The following is a 7743-nucleotide window of genomic DNA, read 5'->3' as shown; positions in this document are numbered from 1 at the left end:
TCTGATGTTCTTTCTCCATCATTTTGTTAAGATTACACGTCCAAACTTTCAAAGCACAGCATCCAAAATACAGAAATGCTCTCCCTAGACCGAATTTCTCCCCAGAGTTAATGTTAGGATCAGATCAGCTGCAAAGCTACTGGTATTCAGATGTAAAACTTTTCAATTGAAGCAGACTATTGTCTTGGACAAAATCAATTAAGTGCAATAAATTTCATACATAGACCCCAAGGCGGGCAAGTGTCCCCTAATGTCACACTGAAGAAACCTGAGCCAAACAAATACCACCCTCCTCAGTCCTTTTCACGTACTCTTTTTGCTCATCAGTTGCACGAGAAAAGAAAATGCCCGTTTTTCCTGCTTGCTGGAGAATAGAGATACACATACCTTCAGTTAGACGTGGTTTTGGTAACACAAGTGATCTATAAAGTGTTCCTTTCGGGGTACAACAAAGAAAATAACACCTTCCAACAGTTTCCAACATAACCTTAACCAGCTGAGGAGACAATTCAGAGAGAAGAGCATTTAAATTACTGTACACGCTCAAATAGAACATTTTTGTTCCTCAGCACATTGCTAAGGTACGGACTGCTGCACCTTGTGACAACACCATGGAGACGAGCTGCTAAAAAACTACCCTTTATTTTTTACCTTCTATTAGTAAGGGTGTACGACTTTTCATATGCTCCCAGATAGATGCAAGATAACAGAAACCCACTCCATAAAATATTTCAAAACACACTCAAGAAATTTACATTCCAGAAGCTTGGATTCTTGATGCCTATTCCTGCTACCTCATGTAAAGACCTTTTAAGGAAAGCACACAGTAAGCAGTATTTCTGATTCTGTTTTGAAGAACTCCACCATTAAAAGGAATTATTTATCTGCTTTTTTCTACAACTTCCTAAGAAAGTATCATTTATATTACACACTTATATTATTTAGACTAAAAAGGACTGATTTCAGCATCATGACTGTGTAGTGATCTCAGTTTCATCTTTCTATTCAATCCCTTTAAACTCACATTAAAAGAATATTTAAATGCATAGACAGAATATTTCAAATGCAAAAAAACTATGGCAAACACATGGATACAAATGTACAACTAAAACTTAGCCTGCCAGGCCCACATGCAATATTTTTCTCTCTCTCTTAGGTTAACTGTGCAATTTAACAAACACAAAAAATGGCACGCAAATTATGGATGTTGAATGTGAATGCTCTTGTAAATTAGGTGACACAGCAAACAAATCAAAATGAAAATACACTAAGAAAAAGAAAAATTGGAAATATTAACATAAAGCAGGCTTCACAAATGTATTCAGGAAATCCTAACAGTTGCTTAGGAAAAATGGGAAATTAGCAGCTGCATTTTTAAGGAACTACGTAGTATTTCAATAATGTACATATGTGTGTGTGTGTGTATATATATATATATATCTCAAAGATACAGAAACAAGAATGGGGGGAACAAATTTTGAAAACACCTTAATGTACCTTGATAATGTTGAAAGGCAGAAGTCATTTAAACAACAGGAAACCCACAAACCCAATAGCCAACATGAAAGAAACAATACTAACACTTAAGATATTGATAACAAATATTAGTTTTCATTAGGAATGCAAGTGTACCATCAGGCCCATAGTTCCATTTAACCCCATCAGAAGGGGTTAATTAACATTAACTTTTGGTAAATTTCTGCATAAGAGTTGAGCTAGTAAATACTGAACCTCTCTGAGCAGAGGTGAGCAGGCAGGAGCAGTACAGCATTACTCAGATCACGAAGGCCATCGTGACCCCAAAGAGCTGTGACAAACCTGCAGCAAGCAGAGGGTATGGCTCTCAGATATGGACACCAGGAGGATTAATGGTCAATTTAGTCGAAGACACAGGGTTCAGAGGGCTTTGCTCCCCAGACTGTCCTTTAAGCCCTACAGAATCTCCAGATTTATGGATTTATGCAGGGAGTCACAGAAAATACAACTCCCTTCTTTTAGAAGGTATATGGAAATGCAAAATACAACTCCCTTCTTGAAAAAGGTGTATGTAAATATATGGAAAACCTACACATGGACACACCAACACAATCCAGTCAATTCAATGTTGGCCTGAATGTACCACCAACATGTAATTTTGGAATACATTCAAGTTACACTAGAAATGAGCATAAAAAACCACAGAAAATCCTGCCATATTTCTGACATTCCTTGAACGTTAGGAGACTACATTATTTTCCAACTTATTATCAACTCTATGAACATAGAGAGTGACATTCCTTCTAGCTAGAAGAAAACATGTTTATATTTAGTTTACTCAGAACTGCAACATTGAAAGAACATTTATTCTCCCAAATGTGAAATAGCCTCCTACCTTGAATGATCTGTTCAGCGTGTTGCTTTTCAAATCAGCGAAATGATCTTTTTTTTTTGACAGATCACTAAATAAGCTGGAGAAGGCAGTGCATCAGCAGCACAGGACAGTTATTGCCTCCGACACCTGGCTGCGGCAGAGGAATTCCTTTGCAATGGAATGGAGAGTAACTAACCCATGCCTCTGCTGACTCCAGCTGTCAGTCAGCACTGCCAGCTGGATGCATCACACACCTCAGAGATGGAACCAGAGCCCCACACTGGACAGACAGCAACATTACGGGACTGGATTTGGACAGCCAGAGGAACACGAGTGGTGTTAGTGAGTTTTAGACACTCGAAAATACCGTGGGCCGTACACAGAGTTTGCCTTCCCCTGTTTTTGTTGCAAAGTTATGCTGGAGACATAAGCGTAGTGCTTGGGTCGGGCACGAATCCTACAACCAGGGAATGCGTCCTGACAGTGTCTGACCCTCAGCAGGGACAATGCACAGCAGCGACCGAGGGAATTCCTCCGCCACGGCGCAGGAGTCAGGCCTCTGGATGTGGGCTCAGCACGGCCAAGTTGCCGTGTTTGGAGCGGCTCGGGGGCTGCCCCCGGGGAGCGCGGGGCTCGAGCGTGGAACGGACACGCGGACAAACGGCCCCAGGGCTCCAGTTGCAGCGGCGGCAGCGGCAGCAGCGAGTCTACGGAGTCTACGGCGTCTACGACCCCTCCCCGTCCCTCTCTTGTTCCTCCTCTCCCTCTCCCGCTGTGCCGCACTCTGTCTCGGTGTCCCGCAGCCTCTCCCGGTGTCCCTTTCCCGACCCCCCCGGCCCCTCTCGGCGTCCCCGTCCCGGCCTCTCCCTCTCCCCCCGCAGGGCTGGGCCACGCCCCGGCCCCGCCCCCGGCCCCGCCTTCGCCCCGCCCCCGGCCCCGGCCCCGGCCCCGGCCCCGCCCCCGGCCCCGCCCCCGGCCCCGCCCCGGCTCCTCCCGGGCCCCGCGGAGGACACACGCGACGCGGCGCGGCCGCTCCCGCCGCCTCCGCCGCGGCTTGCCCGGCCCGAGCTCCGCCGCTCGGCAGCGCAGCCGCCGGCCTCGAGCCGCCGGGGCCCGGGGCGGGTGGGGATGGCCGGCCCGGGGCGCTCGGGGGGCGGTCGGGGGCCGTGTCTGGCCCCGGGCCGAGCGCTGAGGGCCGCGTGTCGCCCGCAGGGGAGGCGCGGGAGGCCCTGCAGGACCGGTCCCGGCTGGGTTCGCTGCCGGGGCGCGGAGGCTTCGGCAGCGTCTGCTCGGGGACGCGGCTCTCGGACGGCGCCCCGGTGAGCGGCGGGGCTGGCGGCGGGCGGAGGAGGAGGAGGAGGGCGGAGGAGGAGGAGGAGAAGATCGGGGCGCGGCGGGGCAGGCGGCGAGCTGAGCCCGCTGCTGGCCTTTGCTCGCAGGTGGCCATCAAATGCGTGCCCCGGGCCCGCATCCGGCACTGGGGCGAGCTGGTGAGTGAGCGGGGCCAGCGGGACAAGCTGGGGCCCGGCATTGTGCAGGTTGCATTGTGATTTTTGTGTAGCATGAGGTGATGTTGAAAAGAGCAGTTGGAATAGAGTTTGCAAAGGCAAAAGTGTGATCTTAGAACTGTCAAACAGTATAGAATTCCTTCAATATCTTTATCCCCCATCAAGTTAAGGTGTGGTATTCAGTGAAGTTAGTGGAAATTGGAGGGATTTACTACTGTACAATCTCGTGCCTATTGCAATTAGAAGAATAATGAGATTTTAGTAAATCAAAAGGTAGTTTTCATTCAGTTTGGACTTGGATACGTAAATTACTCCTGTTGGAAAAAAATGGATTAGAGATTGTAAATGTTTAGAAGCTGAAGCATAATCCCTGCTTTGGCTATAAATAAGGAATATCATACACAGAATGAATTATTCTGAACCCCCGTCGGAGGCCTTCAGAGTCAACCTTACAGGTCTCATGGTATCAAAACTGGGAGGAACTATCCTGTATCTTTTCTCTTAATTCTTGCTCTTTAGAACTTTAATTATTCTGGATTACTCAAATAATCCACAGGAATAATAGAATAGGCATGATGATAGGATGATATGGCAGTATATCTTTTTTTGGTAATTATGTAATTATGCTCCATGACTTGAGAAAGGAAAATATTTAAATGATCAATCATATTCTTGAGCTAAATCTTGATATCAATACAGAAGGTTACGCATGATTTCAAATCTATAACCTTTGACTGTATGTTTAAAAGACATTAATTATAAGTACATAAAAATATTCTAATGACAATAAGCATGGTAATTGTAGTTTATGAATTCAGTCTTTTGGAGTGGATAAATTAAGCAAGCAGAGAAAGGCTCATGAGGAAGCATTCAGAGAATGCAGAAATTGTGCCTAATATGAAGTAAACAATGATAGGCCCTATCCTTTCTCGACTTTAGAATGGTCAATAAGGCAAAAAGTTAAACCCAAGCATGATAATATAGCACAAAATTGATCTAATTAAATATTCTGAAGAGAAATTAGAAGGTGGGTTCAGTGGCACTCAAACTGGCACCAGGCAAACTAATAACAAGGCCAAAACCTCTGGGGAGAGTAGTGAAAGGCCCCAAGGTTTTTTGTGGAGAGTTGCAGTGAAAAGTGTGTTTACAAACTTCAGTCTCATGTTGGCAGCTGCTCTAACTCTCTAGACTCCATCCATTTCCCCAGTGCAGTGTTTTGGTGGACGCATGGTTATCTTCTAAATAATCTTGGACTTCCTCCTAATTGTTCTGACTTTTTTTGTGTGTGAGAGAGACAATTTTAGGCCAGGCATTGTTTGCCATGCTCTGGTTTTCATGGCTCTACTCTAGTACCTTTATGTGGTGTCCACTCTAGCCAGAAGATCAGGCAAATGTCTTCTTTTTGGCAGTATTTCCTGGAGTGAATGTCTGTCATACATTGGTCGGGCAGAGCTGGAATTTATAAGACAGGATAGCCCACTTGGTTTGCCTAGTAGCTTGGAAGATAATAAAGGTGATGAACAAATCTCCAGTAACTCTAAATGGAGTTACCTAGATATACTAACTCTAAACTGAGTTACCTGGATATCCTGAGATGAGAACAAGTCCGAGGGGTTCAAGAAGAGACTGTAGGAAAAGCTCTTGAATGTTGACCTCTTAGATGTTGATGTGAAATGAGGAGACAGGGGAAGGAGGCAGCTCTTAGGAACAGAATTATTCCTTTTATCCTCTATATGCCTGTTGAAGTACTGCCTTCCCTTAGGGGGATAACTCAAGCAAACACCTGTTGGATGCCATTGTGTTTTCGTGGATGATTTAGGGATGGCTGCCCATTTCTAGTGATCCTGTTCAGAAGTGATTTAAGATGTCCAGTAGTATAGACAGAAAGTCAAGCTAGAGCTGCTGTGACAGTGCTTCCAGCATGTGTCAGCATCCTGAGTGTTGTGAGCTAAACCTGAAATTTGATTTGAACTGCCTGATATCTGCGAAGGGGCAGGATATCATTGCTAGAGAGAAATCCTCTCATCTTCCGCGACTCCATCCCCAGTCAGATGGAAGAACAGGTTGGTATCCAGAGGTGAATGGCACTGGACCTTTGCGAGGCACAGAAATCATCCATATCCCCATGCTTTTAAGGAAAAGGATTCTGAGCAGAGGGCCCTTTGACTCTGCAGCAGAAACTGTTTGGAAAAACTTGCTTTAATAATAAGATTCTGACTGAAGGCTTTTGCAGAGGATGGTCTGTTTATGGAAATGGTCAAGCGGTCGTTCTGGTATTTGGACACCAGGTTACAAAAAGAGGAAAACTACTGTATCGGTGTACATGAAGTGAATTGAAAAGTAGATTAAAGGAAAAGTTCAGAAGCCAAAGCTGGAGAGAGGTTCAGAGTAACCCAAAATTGCCATCCAAGATCTTGGGGAGGAGGGTTGTAACCTTTCTGAAATATTACTGCGCATGTACTCCCTAACTAATACATTGGGTGTGTTAGACCAAACCAGACAATTAATTTTTAACACAGAAGGACTTTGAGGACAACTCTGACACCCAGAGGAAAGAAAAGGCTTTATGGAAAGTTTCCATCTTCGAATCACTGCTAAAGTAGAAGTGGTGTTTTGTTAGTGGAAAATGTCAGTGAAATTTGCAATAATTGTGTCTTCCTGAGAGGTGTCACTACAGTAAATCCCCTTTGTGGAATGGTTAAGTCACAATTGAAATTTGGTGGTGTGCAGTAGTCCATTGTTCTGGTACTTAAACTCTTTGGGGAACAGTCCCCATAAGGGGTAATGATTTGCTGGTGGCCAAGAAGTGTATTTTCTGTATGATCCAGGTGGAGAAGTAAAGGAAGAAATGCTGTGAAATAGACACATTTTTTGTACACCTTCACGTCATTACCGTGCCAACCCATGACAGTTAATTTTTTGGCAAAATGAATCCATAAGGACAAATGGTTTCAGTCGATTTCTTCTGCAGATTCTGCAGTAGCTGTGCAGATCTGTTGATTAGCTCAGCCTGCTTGGAAGAATGAGGACTGCCCCATTTGTTGTCCTTGGGGACAGTCATGGCTGGGTTATTTCTGTGGGCCTGTCAGCTCACAAGGAAATGCCCTTCAGCTGACTTAGATCAGCATGAGGAACATCATGACATAATAGTTAATTTTTTTAATAGTTTTTAATGTATTTGTTAACTTGTACTGCTGCTGCATAAATTCGTTAAGAGTCTCTATGGAATGCTGAGCATGGTTGTGGAAAATGAGTTTTGCAGATGTGGACTGGTGGAATTGCAGTTTGCCCTGCAGTGTGTTTTAATCTCCTTTGTGAGTGTTTCCCCACCCCTCACCTGGCTGTAAGATGTATAAGTGCCTAAGTGAGCAGTTATTTACCTGTGGCAAGTCTGTTGAACCTAAACTCAGGAAATTTTACACCTTCTGGCCCTATTTACCTTGATCTTATTCCATAAAATCTTCATGCTGATAATCTGTGCAGCTCAGAGGCACGGAAAGATGATCTGCAAACAGAGGGAATACTTGCTCTGAACTCTATGGAGGCCCTCAGGAGTCATTCTGATTGATGTCTAGGGATTTCACAAGGATTTGACCTGCTTGATCTTGAGCTTGTAATTAATTGTCAGAGCTGCTATCAGCTTTCGAAATGGGTTTCTACTAACTGGCCCAAAATAGTGATGTTGGGCTTTGAAACTGTTGCCGTTTATGTGTGAAATCAATTGCACCGAGAGCGTGTTCTTTTCCCCAGTAACAAAAAGGATCCTGTTCTGTAATGTCATCCTATCTGTTAGAAAATGTTAGCACCTCTCATTTCACAAGGTGTTTTTTTTTTTTTTTTTTGTACACGGCAAGGATGCATTAAATTTAGTCACATGCAGAAAGA

The sequence above is a fragment of the Chamaea fasciata genome, unplaced genomic scaffold, assembly GCF_029207755.1.
Source record: "Chamaea fasciata isolate MVZ Bird 193981 ecotype frontalis unplaced genomic scaffold, bChaFas1.0.hap1 SCAF_39, whole genome shotgun sequence".
NCBI classification, from domain to species: Eukaryota; Metazoa; Chordata; class Aves; order Passeriformes; family Sylviidae; genus Chamaea; species Chamaea fasciata.
This window is presented reverse-complemented; position numbering follows the sequence as displayed.